This window comes from Nanorana parkeri, unplaced genomic scaffold (assembly GCF_000935625.1).
Source record: "Nanorana parkeri isolate BGI_ZX_2015 unplaced genomic scaffold, ASM93562v1 scaffold312, whole genome shotgun sequence".
Classification (NCBI taxonomy): Eukaryota; Metazoa; Chordata; class Amphibia; order Anura; family Dicroglossidae; genus Nanorana; species Nanorana parkeri.
In genome coordinates, this window is record NW_017306580.1 from 566,879 (window position 1) to 587,130 (window position 20,252).

Here is a 20,252-nt window from a genome sequence, read left to right on the forward strand (position 1 = left end):
GTTTTTTTTGCCTATATCTACTGCTAGCAAGCAGTAGATATAGGCAAGAAGTTAAAAAAAAAAAAAAACCCGCTTGAACTGGTTTTAAATTTACCTCGTTATCGCTGCTCGATCCCGCGCCGAGAATCAGGAAGTGATCTATGGCCGCAAAGGATCTTGGGGCGGGCGCATGCGCAGTTCCGATTCTCGGAAGGGAGACGAGCAGAGACGCAAGGTAAGTCTTCTATGGACGCGTGCACCTGCCTGCAGACACCGCTGGATCGGAGAGACAGAGCAGTCAGCGCTGGATCGGAGTGACGTCACACCGCTGGAGGGACACATGAAAACATGGGGAAAGAAGAGGAAGATCAGAATAAAAGACATCATTTGAGGTAAGTGCTAACATTTACATGGGGGGAGGGGGAATTTTTTTTGGCTTTAATGTCACTTTAACTGAATGAAGTTCAGTAAAGAACTGTTTTTTGTAAATAATTGCTATTTTCTTTAATAATAACATTCCTATTTTTACCTTTTTATTGTTTGTTGCATCTTGTGCTGTTGATCTCCTACAGCCACTCCATGTGTACACTCCAGCGACGGTTGTATGGCATTTCTTTGGGCAGGTTCCTGAATGGTGACAACTCTGGATCATACCAGCATAATATGTGTTATAATAGTTATTTGAAGTCTCCATCGGCAGACCGATAACAGGGTAACAATGCACGGACACCAGGTATTATTTTATTGAAAAAAATGAAAATTACCTTTTTAATTACATTAACATGTTGAAGCTTGTAGAGATTTTGCTGATTGGGTTTACATATACTGTACTTTCAATCTGAACTCAAGTCTTTCCTTGAGCCTTTCCTGCACAGTTTTACAGGTTCCTCTCCTGTGCTGAAATGTTTTACTCTGATTTCACTGCATATTGTAAACGTCTCAGAATGTGCATTAGAAGCTGCAGCAAATCAACCCTTTCCTCCACAGCCTGACTGTCCATGGCCCACCCCTTATATTCATTGGATTTCACCTCTTTCAATTATAGATGCTCAGCATGAAACATGGGTGTTTTCTAGGGTGATCTGCATTAAATGTAGCCTGCCTAGGAATGCCCACTCCTGCAGACTGGCATCACAGCCTTCAAAGCATTTTGATATTTGCATAATTGCGCTCAAGAGCCAGCCCACTGCTTTTATCAGGGAGGGCTGAGGGATCTTGAGGCGAGTATTGAGGCATTGATGTTTAAAGAAGCTATGTACTGCACCTTGCTGTCCCGTCCCACCACCATGATCTGCCTGCCTTGCTGTGCCTTGCACAGAGACCAAGTGAAGACATCATTGATGCTGCTGCACCCTCATGCCAATGTGGTGTTCATTCATGCAGCAACATAATCTACACCACCCAGCATTACTTGTGCGTTCATAGCAGTTGAGACTTGTCAAGGGTGAGTAGCAGAATGCAGAGCATGTAATGCTGTAGTCCAAATAAAACTGGGGCCGCAGGGATGAAAAGGATGATGGCAATATCAATGGCAGTTGACAGTTCAGCTTTGTCACCCCTGAAAGTTAGTGGAAGCTTGCTTTCTGGCAGGATCACCAGGTATTTTATAGAATAACAGACATACTGTATCAATAAATTGCACCTGTCACTGGGGAGCTGTGTTCATGCTCAGGCCCGGATTCCCCACAAGGCCACTGAGGCCAGGTCTCGGGGCGGCAGGGCGCAGAGGGGCGGCAGCTGTGTGGAATCCCCCGACGCCCGGAACATAAAGTGCCGGGTGGTAAGTTGCCTTCTACCTTTAGTCCTGCTTTGGGAAGGCAGGACTAAATGTAGTGTGGGGAAGCCGCTTGTTCGTTTACAAGTGATCGCCGCGATGTGGCGATCATGTGTAAAATGTGTGCAGCCTGTCTGTCCTCCCCTCCAGACGCACCTACCTCTCTCCTTTGGTTCCGTCTTCCCCCCAGCCGCTGAGTCACTCCTCAATGGCCGCTGATGTGGCATTCATGGCAATAAATTTAAGTGAAAAAAATTATAAAAATGAAAAAAAATAATAGGAAATAATAATTAAATAAAATAAAAAGGTGATTAAAAAGTCAAAAATAATAAGAAAAAATTATTAAAAAATAAGAAAATAATTATAAAAAATAAATAAACAATAATAAGATAAAACAAATTATAGAAAATAAAAAAGTAAAATTAAATAATTAAAAAAAGTTTTAATAAAAAAAAAATATGTGCTTACCTTTCCTTGACTCTCCCACTGCTCCATTCAGCACCAGAAGCCAAAGGGAATACCTTTTATTTCTGGATATGGAGGAGCATGTGACTCATCCATGTGACTGCAATGAGTCCTGCGTGAGCTATTACTCTGGCAGTTTGCAGCTTAAACAGGGCTTTGCTTTTACTCCCAGCATCCGAACGAAACAGTAAAATTAACGTTAGTATAAGCATCTGTGGAGGTTCCTATTAAAGTGAACCTGTTGGTTTGACCCACATGGGCACAGATTCACTTTAAATCACACTAACATGCTACAAAAACTGAAATATATCCTGGCAATCTAATACCCCGTGACATTACTTATTGCACAAGCAACAGCTGGGAGATGTCTTTCTTTTTATAAACAATTTGCAGAGTAGAACATCTAGAGAATATTTCCTTTGTATTTCAAAGGGAAGAAATTATGAACTCAACTGGATGATAATCTCTGTTCTTTAACTAATGTACTTGGAATGTGCAAGAAAATGGCAAGCTGACTAGGGGGCAGCAATCATCTCGTGCCCAGTGTTTGCTCGACACCAGTTAATTACTCTTTCTAACGCACCTTTTGGAAGGTGCTGTCATTTTTTAATTATAGCCCCAACCTATGTGTAAATGGGAAGAAGATATATAAGTATAATTAAGGCTGTGGACAGAAGGAGGGCTCGGTGTACAGTAAGTGAGTACATTGGGGAGGATTAGGGCCAGAGGCCAAGTCTTTTGAGGAAATAGATGTCATGAGTCAGATGTAGCATAACCTAACTCTGTCTCGGAAATAGCGAGAATATTTCCAAAATGGAAACGCAAGATATCTTTTCTTTCATTTTCACAGCAAGGTTAGTATGAATAATTTAGTTGCACATAAGTGCCTTAACTAGAGATGTCACCATGGTTTCTAAGACAAAGAATCCTGCACAGGGAGGAGAACTTGGCAATGTTAAATGAAAACATTATCTGTCTCAGTCAAAACTATGCAAATATTTAGATAGATGGACAAATATGAAAACGTCTTACAAGTTGTTCTTGCTTTGTTTCAGAGACATGGAAAAATGGAAAACCAGTCCAAGGAATGACAATGTGCTTGTGTGGATTCCTAAAAGGGATTTCAATGTTAAAGGAAAGCTATGACATTTAAAGCACACCTCCAAACTGCAAACAAAAACATAGTCAGAGAACGACTAATGGTATGTAGAAATTGTTGTCACTATTCTTCAGTTTAGTTTACCTTTTATGTATGTTTTATATACAGTAATGATATTCCTTTGGATCCAGCAGGCTTCTGGGTAAGACAGGAGCTCTTGTCACATGATTAATTTTGTGTGCAACCTTCAAGTCATGATCCAATGTTTGCTAGCAAGACTAAGGTCCCTTTCAAACAATCCAATCAGCACGAATCCCCTCCTGATTGGAATGGATGCACCAATGTGACATACATGTCCGTCCATTTTTTTCCTTTGGAAATTACTGGACCCATGTTGGTCTATGGGGAATCAGATGTAATCGGACTTTCAGGTCTTCTGATCAGGTCTTCTAATCCATTTGTCTTTCTGGACCTGGCCAGAGCAGGGGGTATCCAGATGTAAACAGATGCCCCTGCATTTAGATCGGCTGCCTTTATACTAACGTTTAGCTTCCGATCAGGTCCACCTGAAAAACTGACAGGCAGATCTGATTGGAAAGCCCATGTGAACGGGCTAAGAGTCTGAGAGTGGGTTTTCTGCTATGCAGTTATGCTGGCCACACACAAGACAATGCTCAGGATGTTACCTAGATATGTTTGATTGATTATGCAATTGAATGCTAGTTGACAGTGGCTGTGATTGCCTAAACATCAGCTTGTGTTGCCGGCAATATAAAGAGGGAGTGCTAACACCATAGGCAGCATGTAGTGTGGGGAAGCCACACTATTACCCTGCAACTCAGTGGACGAGTAATTTCCCTCAAGTACATTATCTGCCTATGTTTGTGTGGGTTTCCCTGCACTATCCAAAAAGTTACTGGTAAGTCAAATTGTATCTCTAAACCCAAAAAATATAATACATTGCAACTTGCCAATTCTAAAATGTGATGGCTGCATTGGTTTTCTTTTTCCCCCATTATTTCCACCTAGTAATTTAGCCAGTGAATCTGTTACTGGCTAGTCATAAGAGCACCTGCTCACCAAAGTCAAATAAGCAATCAGTTCTATGGTTTTTAATTTTAACAATACTATCCTTCATAAAATATGATGTTTCAAGCCAGCCGAGTTGCATAAATATTAGGGCTGAAACAACTAATCGATAAACGATGTCAACGATTGTCAACGATTCTCATCATTGATTTTGTAGTTGATTTTAAATTGTTTGAATCCTCCCTGCTGCCACTCTGATCCTCCATTCTCCTCCCTGCTGGTGATGGCAACAGTGATATACGGTGCCATTCATTTCAATGGCATCACAAATGCACCTCCTGTCCACAGTGTGATCGCCCGCACTGGAACGCGTGGTACTGCAATGCCCCGCGTTCCAGTGCAGTGCGATTTCAAAAATATGCATACCATTTTTTTCTGACGTAAACTTTGTTTGTAATGCTGCATGTGTGTATTTTATTTTAAATAAATTATGGTATTCATTTTTTTTTTTCATTTCATCTGATTAATCAAAAAACAATCGTCCAACTAAGCGATTATGAAAATAATCGTTAGTTGCAGCCCTAGTAAATATGCAAAATGTCAACACTAAGTTGGAAACTAGGGTAACTGGTCAAGTTGTGTCCCATGAGCAAGGTTCATGAAAATTTTTTATGTTTCACCTTTAACAATACTTTCCAGATTACTTAGTGGAGTAGGCATCTCAAAAACTAAGACCTGCAGCAAACAGATTCAAATGGAAATACATGTTTGGGAAATAGCTACATCAACCTTGTCACAACCTTGTGCTAATTGTTTAAAGCATAACTCCAGGAAAACAGCTTAATACACAGTATAAATAAATGTATGTGATCTCTCTTACCTGCCAAAGGATTTGGTTTTCTATTCAGTCAATTTTGTAATCCAAACACCCCTGCTAGGCCAGTAACCTCAGAGTGAATCCAGCTAAAACCTTGTTGTCTTAGGAGTGAATAGAGTTGAGATGCCTTGGAAACTGTGTACGTTTTTATTGTTGTCAGTGGCCCTGTTGGGGAAAGTTGCTTCCCCTTCCTGTTCCAGTCACAAACCTCAATGGGGTTGACAGTTTGGGGTTGACATGTTTTTTTCCCCAGTTGAGCAGTACAACTTTCTTGGCTTAGTCCTCCACAATACCCAATAGTAGAGCTTCAGGCGTTTTAAGAACATTAAGGCCCAACTGGTTGGTAATAAATGGTATGTTCGTCCAATAGGAGTAGATGCGTGGACAGGGCCAGGAAAAGGTGAAATAGGTCAGCCATGTCATAAGCACACCTTCGGTATAGGGCATTAGACAGTAGGCCCATTTTCTACAATCGGTTCAGTGTATAGTGGAGGCAGTTCAAGATTTTAACTGTTATTCATCTGCCATGCTGATTTATCATAGAGTCAGGTTTGTCCTACTTTGGTCCAAGTTATATTGGTCAAGGCAGGAACGCAAGCAGATCAAGTCATCAAGTCATAATTGTTAAATCAGATACAGCAAACGGTGGGTGTTTCCATTAAAACGCATGGTGGCAGCCCCGTGAGGATCCCTCCTAGTCTGCTGGTGTATATATTGTCACCCCACATGCTGGAAAATATCTGTGCAGGGTAAGACTAAGAGTGCAATCTTCACATTCTGACGGCAGTGGTGGATTTTGAAACTGCCATTGTCAGCCATTGCTTAAAATGTTAATATATATTTTGAGACAGCATGTTTTGCACACTCCTACAGCAGATAGGAAGATATACCTTTCTGTGCGCGTCACAGCAACAACTTCAGTTGCTTTTTGGCTGCTGTACTACCCCTCCCCACCACCACCACTACACCTTATTTTACATTTTTATACTTTTTTTCTTTCAAGTTGGTTCAAAAAAGGAGGTTAGAGTTTGGTTGTTAGTAAAAGTGTTTAAAGAGTGCACACATACTCACCATTATACTTTGGGTTCTATTTCATCAGTAAAATAAACACACTGAAATTATATTTTTTTTTGTGAAAAATGGCTCTTGTGGGTCCTGTTAACAAAATGGCTTAGTTATTATTTTGAAAGACCATATAAATCCCCACTCCAATATTTTAGGGGATTTACAGTGAAATAAATACACTATAATGCTGTTTTTTTAATTATCAGTTGGATGCTTTGTGTCCTGTTGACAAAGAAGCCGAGTAAAAGTGTTCGGTACAATATTTGGGGTGTGGTTTCAGGAAATAAATGCCACTGTATTGTTTATTTCTACATTTTAAAATTGCTGTTGGAGTTCCTGTTCAAACTGGGACCTAAGAGAAAATAAATGAATACTGGGAACATACTTACTTCAATATTTTGGGTATTTTTAAAGGAGAACTATGGGGTCAGTGTTTTTCCCCATAGTTCTCCTTAGGGTAACGGGAGGACACAAACTAGCGTCCTCCCGTTACCCTAAGATCAGTATACCGCGAGCTACAGCTGCGGGATACTGAGATGCCGCAGCCGGGGCGGATCCCGACCTGGACGTCGGGATCCGCCCAGCTGCGTGAGTGACAGCTGGCTCTGCCTGCCTAGAGGCAGAGCCAGCTGTACCCGCCCCCTCCCCCGTCCGTTATGCCAGTCAGCGCTGGCAGATCAGAGCAGGGAGAGGGGAATCCAGCCCCTCCCCCTGCCACAGCAGAGAGCTGTGACTGGATCGAGAGGTGAGCGAACCCGGTATGTGTTTGCTCACCTCCCGATCTACTGAGCTGACCTGTGACAGTCTCATTGTCACAGGTCGGCTAGAACTATGAGGTGAGTGGAAATCACTCATCTCATAGTTCTCCTTTAATTGGGATAAATGGAACCATAAATTTGATTTTGCAATTTCAAATTGTCTGTGAAGGTTCTAATTCATCCAGGTGATGGTATATCTGTAAAAAATAAGTCAAAGCAACTGGACTTGCTGTAATTTTCTTGAAGATGTTTCAAATGAAAACAATTTAAAATTGCTTTTTCGATCCTGTTCAATTTAGAGCTTAAATTAATACTGGAATATTTAGGCTCAATCATTTTTTGTGAAATTTTTTTCTAGGAATACATGGTGCTGTTATTTCTAGATTTTACAATAGAAGTTGGGGGTGCTTTTCAAAATGGGGCCTTCATAACTTAGGCGCAACAGTATTTTTTATGTAATTAAATGACACTGTAATGGTTATTTCTAGATTTAAAAAAAATTAGGTAGGGTAATGCCCAGGTCACCTGGACTACCACATCCAGAGGGGTTGAGAGAGGAGGAAGGTGGACAAGAGAAAACACATTACATATTATCGCATATCTGGTTAGAGGCTGAGATGACAAGTGGGCTTCCCTTACACCTCTGGTCCAGACACCCCTGAAGTGGAGCACAGGAACTGAAAGGGTACAGGGTGGCCTGGTGCCAGGAGCGCAGTCAATGAAAGCCCCCCTCTAGAGGACAGCTTGACTGTGAGGTGCTTGTACAGACTGACCGGAAGGTCACAGTGCGGATGCAACCTGGAGGGCAGCTGGCAGGAACTTGGGAGCACACAACAGCCTGGTGGCATAATCTGGACAGGCGATGGTCGGCATCTGAGAAGGCAAACAGCAGGCAGGGTAAAAAGCAGAGTTGTGGAGAAGACAGGCTGGGGTCACACCAGAAAGCCAGCAGAGACAAGTCGTGGTCAGGAACTAGCCGAGGTCAAAAACAGGAATCCAGAGCAGAGAAAAGTCCAAGGGCTGGTTGGGTCAGCAACAGAAAAGCAGATCTTAGAAAAAGGTTCAAGTTGCAGGGTAACAGCTGAAGACCATTCAGCAACGTTATAACTCAGCCCTGATCCTTATATAGGTCGACTGTCTCCAAGACTTGAATGAATAGTGCGTGTCCGTGAGCCTGCATGTCCAAACTTCCACGTTTATATGTGTGTGCATGCACAACCAGATGGCAATGTCCCATGTTCTGCATATTGTTGCATGGGCACATCTTTGCTGATGCTCTCCTGACACTTACAAGACAGCTGCAACACATAACATCAAACATTGGACAAGAACAGCAAACAAGAAAAACATGAGTCTCAGCAACGTGTTGGCCTTGGCATGGAGGACACCCCTGTCCAGTTCATGACTAACTGGACTGGGCCTAGACCCAAGAATTAAGTAGAGAACGGGAAAAATGTCTCAAGCAAAAAAGTCAAAACATTTGTGTGGGCACTGTCTAAAAGCACTTTAAACATGGATTAGGCCTAAGCAGCAGACCAAGACCACTTATTAACAAGCTATAATTATAACAAGATGAACCAGCTAAAAACCAGCATAAACTGCACATCTACATCCTGTGCGGGATGGAGAAGCCATTTCTGCAGCAGGTCCCTGCAGTACAGCGCACAATGTGGAGGATAGGCATTTTGCTATTCCTCCTCAAAGAGATCTGGTGTAGAGGCAAAAGATGGATCAGGAGCCATTGTGATTAGGCCTTACTCACTGTCTCCCATCCACAGCACCCATCCCAGAGGATCAGTGGTATCCACAAAGAGGGTGGAGCATGGCCATGTGCAGTGCTGTAGGTCAGAATGGCACAGGATTCTTAGGTGCTTAGATAGAGCACTGGGAGTGTGTGTCCTCTCACATTGTGCACTCTGACCATTATGTCCTCGGCTGGATATGCATCATGGACATAGAGTAGAAACCTGACAGAGGTTCTAAGAATTGCCCTCTCTACTAAAAATGTGTTTCTTTTTCTGTTTGTTCACATTAAGGTCCCCACACACCTTACGATAATCGTACGATAATCGCGGGAAATCCCCGCGATCGTACGATTATCGTAAGGTGTGTGGAAGCCGTGCGACCTCTACTACTGTAAGGTCGCACAACTTTAAACTTACGGACATGTTTCAAAACCCGCCGAGCATCGTACGATGTTCGGCGGGTCTGTAGCATGTTCGTAAGATAAAAGCCGGATGGGCCGGTGTGCGCAAGCGCACACTGCCCGTTCGGCATTGCGGTCATCAGAAGCCCGCCCCTCAGGGGGCGTGGCTTGCGATCATCGCAAGTACGATCTGCCGATGCAACATAGGCAGATCGTACATTTTTTTAAGTACCTTACAACCATCGCAAGACAAAAGTTGGTTGTACGTTGTGTGCCCAGCCTTAGAGGGACTTCCCCACTTCTGTTCTTAGTAACAGAAAATGAGGGGAAGTCTCCCAATGGGGCAACAGAAAGCAATAAAAACCCAACACCCTTTCCCACTCTTTAGGAAAAAAAGTGTAACTTTCACTTTAATAAAAGGGGAAAATGGAGTTGGAAATGTTTTTAATTGATGAGGTAAGTCAGTAGACAGATAGTGACAGACAGTAATAAACAGATAGATAGTGTTGTGTACATATATAATACATTCATGAAAGGTACCTTTTGTTTTCTTAGAAAATATAAATGGTTTATGTTTATCATATTCATAAGGGTGACTCAGTGGTTTTCATTCGATTTAACATCTTCTATCTGTTTTTGTTCACAGTTGGTCTACATCTGGTTGGCCCCTAGGTCAATTAGATGGATTTTTGTTAAATGAATGAAGTAGTGTGCCAGGAAAATAGGATGAAAAATAGTCCATTGATATCATGCAGCCCGCAGTCAGCACGTTGTACCCTCATCCTGGTGGATCATTAAAATGTGCCGTGCATTGTTTGTCCTTGAAGAGCTTGCAGCAGATGTTGGGAGCAGTCAGTTAGCAGGGCACCCATGTCATAATAAATAGAGGCCAAGGAAATGAAAAGATATTATGATACAGAAGTAATAGGGATGGTGAGATGTCCCCTGAAAAGAATTGGTAGTTAAATGTTTGCTAGTTCATTTTCCCCCATTAGTTTTTTCAGAAACTAAAAGTATGTGTACCTTTGTAACAAATACGTTAACTTGTGTTTCTCCTCTTGCCGGGGTTATGGATGTACAGTATAGTCCTAAAATCATAATTTGTGAGGTTTAGAGCTTCCATGCAAATAGCAATGGCTGGCATCTTAAGCATCTTAGAAACCATCACCATTTCCTCACCATTGTAAATATGGGTTGGACTTGATGGATGTATGTCTTTATTTAACCCCAAATACTATGTAACTATGTAACTATGTAACTACAGGTGAAACTCGAATAATTAGAATATCGTGCAAAAGTCATTGCAGTAAGTTCTGCAAAAGGGGCCCAAACCAAGTACTGAGTACATATGCATGCTTGTACTTTTCAGAGGTCCGATATTGTTCTATGTACAATCCTTGTTTTATTGATTGCATGTAATAATCTACTTTTTTGAGGTTGTGGATTTGGGGTTCTTGGGGTTTTCATGAGCTGTAAGCCATAATCATCACAATTATGACAAATCACGGCTTGAATTATCTTGCTTTGCATGTAATGAGTCTATCTCATATATTAGTTTCACCTTTTAAGTTGCATTAGTGAAATAAATGAACTTTGCACGATATTCTAATTATTCGAATTTCACCTGTATGTAGATCCCCACCATCCAAGCTTGTGCTTTCCAGTACTGTGTCAAAATGACAGCTCCATTCATCCTCATCTACATAGATAAATGTATTGTCTATTAAAGTGGAACTAAAATGTGACTCAATGCTTCCCCTCATGAGCACATAAAGAAAAATCAGAACCCAGATCAGCATTCCGGCATTTTGCTCACTTGGTTTCACTATTTGGTGGAGCCAGTAGTTGCTCTTCTCTAGGTCTGCTGAGTACAATGGTTTTCCTGGAGTTCTACTGATGTATGGATCTACAGGTGAAACTCGAATAATTAGAATATTGTGCAAAGTTCATTTATTTCACTAATGCAACTTAAAAGGGGAAACTAATATATGAGATAGACTCATTACATGCAAAGCAAGATAATTCAAGCCGTGATTTGTCATAATTGTGATGATTATGGCTTACAGCTCATGAAAACCCCAAGAACCCCAAATCCACAACCTCAAAAAAGTAGATTATTACATGCAATCAATAAAACAAGGATTGTACATAGAACAATATCGGACCTCTGAAAAGTACAAGCATGCATATGTACTCAGTACTTGGTTTGGGCCCCTTTTGCAGCACTTACTGCAATTACTTTTGCACGATATTCTAATTATTCGAGTTTCACCTGTATGTATGTATGGATCCCATTACAGGCCATGGAGCCAAGGGGTGGATGTGCCACCCATTAGCTCTACTGAAGCATCCCTTTAGAAATGCATCCCTTTAGACACCTGAGGCAATAGACGCTAGGGACATGCACATCTAGAAGGATGTTCCTTTAAAAATGTAAAGCTGAAATGTATGCATATATTACCTTTCCTTGTACCCCCTCCATCCCTCCCATCAACATGCAATTACATTTTTTCAATCATATCAATTTGTTTTTTTTCAAAAACTAGAGACCCAATGATGTTATCACTGGGTCTTAATGCTGGACTTTTCTTTGAGTTTGGGGAGAAAAGCAAACAGCCCCAGCTCACTTTTGTGGTTGGCCAGGAGGAAATGGAAATGTGTCCGCAGCGCTGAGATCTATGAGACCTGCAGCACTACTGCCGAAGCAGGCACAGAACTTCACTCACAGCATGTATGACTAAAGATGTGCACGGAGAAGGTGGCAGTACTGAATATGGCAGGTGTGTTTTTTAGAGAAGGCACTGTGTGCAACTTACTGTATCCAGGAAGATTATTGTGCCTGGAGTTGGGCTTTAAGGTGTATATAAAATCAAAACTTTTTATAGCAGTGTATAGAATGTGGAAAGGTTAGAACCTCTGTCACATTTGTTTGCTGTCTCTGCTGGACAGTCCGGGCAGGTAATAAGCCCATTATTCAATTAGAAATACTAATACTGTGAGGGCTTGTTCACCCTCATGTCCATGGAGCTACGTTTTTCTGCATACCACCATTTATGGTGTGAATAGGCCAATTGTTTTTTTATGTGCCATGTTCACATTACACATGTGCAGTGGTGTGCAGTAAAGTGCAATTAAACAGACATGGCGTGAACAAGCTCTCACTTTTTAATTTCATAATGGGTTTATTTCTGCAGACAGGCCAGCACAGACAGCAATAGAAATGTGACAGAGGTTCCAACTAGAAATGCCATTTTTTCAAGACTGAGTATTACCAATACCTTTTTTTTTTTAGTGTCATGTGACAGTTTTTCTAAAACAATATAGACAAATGATTTTAAAACAGTGGCGGAGTGCCAGGTCCCGTTCGCAGCTGCAAGCGCTGCGACCATAGGAACATGGATGCCAAAAGTGGCAGCCAGGGGCGGGGGGAAGAGGCAGAGCTGGAGGGTGGGCTAAGTTATCATGTGCCTCTGGGTTGTACTTGCCCCCTGGGCTAAAAGTTGCCAGTCAGTCCATGCTGTATTCCACAACTGCCGGACGTCGAGAGCAGATTAAATTGCGAATGGCATCGGCGCCCGGCCGTTGCGGTATGTGGGATTGTGGGCGGCGTTGGACTAAATGTCGCAAACGCGGGGTGCCGATGCCATCCGCAATTAAATCAGCTCATCGGTGCCCAGCGGTTGCGACATGCAATGAAAATTATTAGTGCCCCCCCAGATTTGACTGTTGTATCTTATGTGCCCCCCCTACATATTGTTCCTAGAGTCGCCACTGGCTGCGACCCTGTTAGTTCTGCCACTGACTCCAAGCTGTAGAGGGACTACAAATGTATGCAATACATTATACAGCAATGCAGAATAATATGAAACTGCGTGGCAGGTGGCAGCCTGATGTCTCCAGGATCTCAGGAGGGCTGTGTGGGGTCTCAGGAGGGCTGTGTGGGGTCTCAAGTGGGCTGTGGAGAGTCTCAGGAAGGCTGTACATTGTCTCAGGTGGGCTGTGTGGGGTCTCAGGTGTGCTGTGGAGGGTCTCAGGTGGGCTGTACAGGGTCTCCAGTGGGCTGTGCGGGGTCTCAGGAGGGCTGTGGGGGGTCTCACCAGGGATCCAGAGGGTCTCGTGGGCAGGTGCGGGCAGGTGAAGCGCTGTAAGCAGCGCTGCAGGGTTCCCCGGTAAGGAAATGTGCAGCCGGTGCTGTAAACCGCTACTCTGCAGTTCACAGGAAGGCTGCTGGGTCCCGAGCAATAGCAGGACCTAGGCAGCCATTTCAGTTTGAAAATTTAAAGCGCTGGTATGAGCGTTTAGTATCGGGGCATTTTTACAAGTACCTGTACATTCGTGAAAATGCCCAGTATCGCCACCGATACTGATACTGACATTCAATGCAGCCCTAGTTCTAAACTTTACACATTCTATCCAAAGCTAAAAAAAACAAAACCCTCCAGCCTATTTCTATATTTTTTCTATCTTCCAAAATAAATAAAAACTTATTAATATAAATAAAAAGTCACAAATAGACTGTGGTACTGAAATATGTCATATAGCAGGGAGAACTGGTAAGTGAGAATATGCCTGCTAAGTGGCCAGAAATTGTACTTTTATTCTGGACATTTTTACATCACCTCATATGCACCCATACTTGCCAATGTGACATGGACAAGGATGAGGATAAAAGTCCCTTTCACACGAGCGTTCAGGTTGTCAGGTTGAAAAACGGACAACAATGCATCCATCTCTATGGCAGTGCGGATTAAAACTGAAGTCCTTCAGTTTACATCAGGAAACATCAGTGTCAGTTGAGGTCTGCATTTTGAGACGGATCAACTCTCCATTTTAACTGAACGGCACTGATTTAACCTGATGTAAACTGACGATCAGTCTACATCAGTTCAGGTTACCTCCATTTTTTGGGGACTGATGTCATAATACAGCATGGCAAGCTCAATGCATGCTTGGGGAGGGAAAAGAATCATGGGAATTTACTATACTATAATAACAAAAAATATTGATGGAAACTGAACTGACAACGGATGTGCAAACTGATGTAAACTGTATCAGTTTTCATCATATTTTTTTGTATCTGTGAACCTTGACTGATCTGATGACACTCGTGTGAAAGGGGCCTAACAGCTGTGCTGTGAGTTCACTCATTGATTTACAAACAAAATACTGAAAGAACAGGCTCCCTCATAAAATTACATATAATTCAATAAACAATAAATAAAAGAGGTATTTATAGAAAAACAAGAGATCAAACCCAATTAATTGCTAAGGGCAACAACAAAACATTTTTGTTCCTGCTTTTGTTTCACATTTGAAAAAACAGGCCACCTTGAATCAAAAAACGAATCGCATCTATAAAAGGGGTAAAAGGCAATCACAGTGGATTTTAAATATTTTTTATTAATTGTATAACTTTGAATAACTTTATAACTTTGGCAACTGTCCAGCCAAAACTTTTCTATGATTTGGACAGAGTAGGGATTAGTTGGAAACTCTGTTACTTTTTTGCTGTATATGTCTGCGCTGGGAAGATTTATCTTCTCTACTGGTACAGAAAAGTGTAGAAAAAGCAAAATCATGCACAGTGAAATATAGGATCAATAGTTGAATAAGGTTATAGTGTATTGCATATATTGCTTCTCATTTATATACATGTATGAAAACCACCATTTGCAATACAAGTCATAAACAGAAGCGCTGTATTTATAAAGCATGACTGATCTAGGAAACTCATCGAGGGGAATTGATCAAAACTGGAGCAGATAAAATCTGGAGCAGTTGCCCATGGCAACCAATTAGCTTCTCTCTTCAGTTTGTTCAGGTAAGATTTGAAAATGAAAGAGAGATGCTGATTGGTTGCTATGCACAGCTGCTCCAGTTTTGATAAATCCCCCCCATAGTCCATAAAGAAAGAGTCGTCCTGGCCAGTATAGTACATGTGTATCCAGTAATCAGCACTGTATTCACAATACAACCCCCTGAAATTCAATCTCTGGCCAAGCTGCTTTATGATTCCATTCATACTGATATGCTAAAGCTTCTAAAGTGCCTTAAGAGGAACTCTAGTTCAAATGTTAACTCCTGCAGTGGAGCTACCCCCACACTGCAAGGGTTAACTGTTCGTTTTGGTCTAGGAGCGTAAATAAAGAAAATGTACTCACCTGCTCCTCAGTCCCATCTGGCTACTAGACCGGTCCCCACAGCCTCTTCTCCCCCGGGCTCCAGTGGTCTAAGCCTAGCTGATGTCATCACATCTAATGCAGGTCCATTCACTTGCTTTAGAGGTGAGGACACTGAACATACCACAACGGAGGGGGAGCAAGGAGAGTGGTCACCGCTGCAGGATCGAGGATCAGGTGAGTGTATACCGCGAGCTGTAGTTCGCGGTATACTGAGACGCCGCAGCGGATCCCGACAATTGTGCTGGGATCCGCCCAGCTGTGGCAGAGCCAGCTGTACCTGCCCCCTCCCGCGTCAGATCCACCAGTCAGCGCTGGCGGATCGGAGCGGGGAGGGGGGGAATCCAGCCCCTCCACTGTCACGGCAGAGAGCCGTGACAGGATCGAGAGGTGAGGGAACCCGGTATGTGTTCGCTCACCTCCCGATCTACTGAGCCAACCTGTGACAGTCTCATTGTCACAGGTCGGCTAGAACTATGAGGTGAGTGAAAAGCACTTACCTCATCGTTCTCCTTAAAAGATTTCCAGACTTCCTCCTCAGTCCAGCGCCACCCCTTTGTGTATGACATCAGGCCGGCTGGGCTCATAGTACTCTGGTACTGAGCGCTGCTCACACGTCATTATGTGCGTGCTGTCCAGTTCAATTTCCAATTTCTGCCCCTTGCTGAGAAAGAAGAAATAACTCCTGTGACATCACTGGACCAGCTAGAAAAAGGTAAGTATAGGGCTTTTTTAAAACGAAAAACCTCCTGGGGGGATTCCTCGGGGTGGGGTGGGGACAGCGCTCAGACATGTACATTAAACTATTTACATATTCTTTACAAGCAGTAAAAGAGTTTTAAACAAAACAATCCCTAAACTCTCCATCTCCTTCACCCGCTTAATGTGAATTTATCTAATAAACCCAAAAATCACAACACAGACTCTAAAGTCGGATATCAGTTGTTCTCTAACAGCTTAGAAACATCTGCTGTGTGTTTAGAAGTATGAGAAGTCTGGCAGGCTGCTAAGATTTGAATGTCTGTAGTGTGAACTTTGAAAGGTTTGCTCGCAGGTCTGAATGAGGCAGATCTGGAACTACTAGTATAAATGATGTGGCATGTAGCTCCAATGATGGTGCCAGCAAAATTCCAAAAGTGATATCAAGAGGCAGCAGCATGGGACATGAAGGTGTTCTGCAAGTCCTGACACAAATGATGGGGCATTGTTCCTCCCACTGACACCAATGATGGGGCATTGTTCCTCCCACTGACACCAATGAAGGGGCATTGTTCCTCCCACTGACACCAATGATGGGGCATTGTTCCTCCCACTGACACCAATGATGGGGCATTGTTCCTCCCACTGACACCAATGATGGGGCATTGTTCCTCCCACTGACACCAATGATGGGGCATTGTTCCTCCCACTGACACAAATGATGGGGCATTGTTTCTCCCACTGACACAAATGAAGGGTAATTGTTCCTCCCACTGACACCAATGATGGGGCATTGTTTCTCCCAGTGACACCAATGATGGGGCATTGTTCCTCCCAGTGACACCAATGATGGGGCATTGTTCCTCCCACTGACACCAATGATGGGGCATTGTTCCTCCCACTGACACCAATGATGGGGCATTGTTCCTCCCACTGACACCAATGATGGGGCATTGCTCCGCCCACTGACACCAATGATGGGGCATTGTTCTTCCCACTGACCACCTATGTTAGGACCGCTATGTTACATACTTCTGACCTCCATGCCTTGTGCTGTAGTTGAACATAGGCCTGACTCCTGCAATCTATATGCTATGTTGTATGTTACATCATTCTGACCTCTGAACTTTGTACATTATGTACTTGTGACCCTGGCACTCTATGTATTATGACCCTTGCACCCTACCCAGATAGCAAGGATAACTTGCCACAAACTTGTGGCAGGGTTAAATTGTAATTCTTGTTAACTTGCTGCACACATTCCTGGCAAGTTGTAGACTTGCAGAACACTCGCAGCACAAGTTCTAGTTGACACTTTTTGAATTTGTAGCAAATTTGCTTGGCAAGTCTACAGCAAGAGTCCTGCAGGTCTTAGCAAGAGCTCTGCAAGTGTACAGCACTTTTGCCAAGCACGTTGATCTGGAGACTTGCTGTAATTGTGCAACAAAATTGTGAAGCTTGGCAAGTCTGCAATAATTTAGCAAGTCAGTTTTCAAAATTGCTTGCTATCTGGGTAAGCACTGTGAGAGGAATTCATCAAATCTGGAGCAGCTGTGCATTCCAACCAATCAGCTTCTCTCTTTAATTTTTAAACCTTAACTGAAGAAACTGAAGAGAGAAGCTGATTGGTTGCAATAGGCAACTGCTCCAAATTCTTCTGCTCCAGTGTTGATAAATTCCCCCCTATGTTGTTAGCTACATACACTGACCCTTGCACTACAATGTATGTTACATACTCTGGCCCTTATACCCCATACACTGTTGTATGTTACATACACTAACCCTCCGTACACTATGTTGTATGTTATATACACTAACCCTTACACCCTATGTTATACGTTACATACACTGACCCTTACACCCTACATGCTATGTTACATACACTGACCCTTACACTAGGTTGTATGTTACATACGTTGACCAAGTCCACAAAGCCTCAAACCTTCCCACTTCCAAACTTGGTAACCCCTGCCCACACCACCTAGTTCCTGTGCAATTTTCCCCCAGGCAAGGGCCAGCAGCACACAAAGAACTGCTCTCCCAGCTATGATATAGATAAATGCACAGAGCTCATGTCTCGCACATTTTTAGAGGTACACGTTGTCGGAAATAAATCAGCTACAGATGGTCAACAAGATGATTTATTATTCTAACTTCATTCCATCAATTTACACACAAGTGCTGGAAGCCGCTTGCTGATCCAGCAGCCCTTCCCCCTCAGAGGTCCTCTTCTCTCATAATCAGTGAGAGGACCGGGAGTGGTGACGTCACATGAGCGCGCAGCCTAATCACTGAATGAACCCGGCTAGACCATGGCGTCCTGACCAATGAGTGCGTACGTTTCATCGCACGGCGGGAGCGGCTGCGGGAGTCGTCCAATGGCAGCGGCGCACGCATGTCAGCTACAGGAAGTGCCGTGTATGAGGGAGCCTGGCAGGAAGAGAGACAGAGCATGCTCCGCTTCCTGCCTGGACCCGGCTGAGGCTCGTATGTGACCTGGTATGTTCTTCCATGGTGGGCTGAATGCGGGCTCTCCGTGCACACAGCACGTTTGGGCTCTGCAGGGAGAAGGACAGATCCCGGCACGCCTTCTCAAGGTGTTTTGTGAACTGGGGAGTGCTGGAAAGGATGAAAGCTGAAGTGTAATCTTCTCTTTGCCTTCCCTGGTTCCTCATCTACAGACCGATGACGATATTAGATGGCACATTAGCAACTCTATTACATACGTTAGATTGGACCCAATATGCCATTACTGGGTCTCTGTGCTTTTCTATGCACTGCAGGGACATCATGGCTGGTGGGAGGGGCCAGCAGGGTGCTGAATATAGCTTACTGAAAACATCATTGCACCCTGCCTCAGTAGTCCTCTTATACACCATACTGGAATTGTTCATATGGTTTAAAGGGTGCTGATGAGACTCCTGGCTGGTCATGGTGTATAACATGGACATGATGTTGTCAGCAGGCCAACACGCTTGTTACAGAGTGCAGAGCTCGTTATTGTACAATCACAAAGACAAATAACATTGCGGGACTGCGCAGGGACTCTTCAACAGGCATCAGGTGCCCAATGAAGGATCCTTGCACAGCCTGCGTACTCCTCCCCTCAGCCCTGATTTGTAAATGTTCGGTTTTGTAGTTTTTTGCGATTTCGCGAGCACATGCGATTTTAAGGCTTGACATGTTTGGTATCGACCTGACCCTGTCTTTTATATTTTACCAAACAATTTGGTAATCATTAGGGATGCACTGAAATTTTGGCCACCGAAATGCATCGGCCGAAAATGGCACTTTTGGCAAAATGCCATCTTTCAACCGAAATAGCGGCACATCCCTGCTTTCTCTCCTCCCCGCTGGGCGCTGCTCTGTATCCCGGCGGGGAGGAGAGAAACTGTCACAGAGGGCCGAGCGCTGCGGGAGGAGGGTGGTGTGTGGGTGGAGACAGCTGTGAGTGCTGTCACAGGAGGCTGAGCTCTCCTGCATCACCCCGCTCAGCCTCCTATGACATGAGAGTGGTGGTGTGGGGGCGGAGACAGCTGTCACAGGAGGCTGGGCTGGCGGTGTGGAGTCAGCTGTCAGGAGGGCGGCTGGTGGTGTGGGGGAGGAGTCAGCTGTCAGAGAAGACTGAGCTCTCTCAGCCTCCTGTGACAGCTGTCAGGATGGAGAACGGTACAAACACTCAGCAATCAGTGATCGCTGAGTGTTTGTAAATAATTGAGGACATGGTATGGTTACTATATCCTCAATTATAAATGAATGGGAAGTGATCTACATCACCTCCTCCTGTTCATTCATGATTGTAGTTATAGTAACCATACTCTGTCCTCATGTTATCAATGAACAGGAACACTCAGTATAGATGATTCCTGGTCATTGATAACGGGGGCTGCAGAATAAGAGACAGAGGACTCTGTGTTCTCAATCTCTTTTTCTATTTTAAAAGGGAAATATCAGGGGTCTATTTAGATCCCCAATATTTCCCCAAAGCCCCTAAAAGTTTAAATATTTTTATAAAATATAGAAAAAGAAAAGATTATAAAAAATTTTTTTTTTAAAAATGTAGGGCTGGTAATGATTAAAATTTTCGTGTTCGATTAATCGAAATTTTTTTTAATCGATTAACTTCGATTAATTATAACGCACATACAGATCAAACTACATTGGCCTATACACATACAGCAC

The 20,252-nt window shown here is 43.3% G+C and overlaps 1 protein-coding gene across 1 annotated transcript in view; it reads left to right on the top strand.

Moving 5' to 3' along the window:
- Positions 1-18,483: 18,483 nt before the first annotated feature.
- Positions 18,484-20,252, top strand: part of SMIM15 (small integral membrane protein 15) — a 22,620-nt gene continuing 20,851 nt past the window's right edge. The window contains exon 1 of the mRNA XM_018557945.1: positions 18,484-18,569. The gene's annotated coding sequence lies outside the window, so the exon portion shown is untranslated. The remainder of the gene's footprint in view (positions 18,570-20,252) is intronic.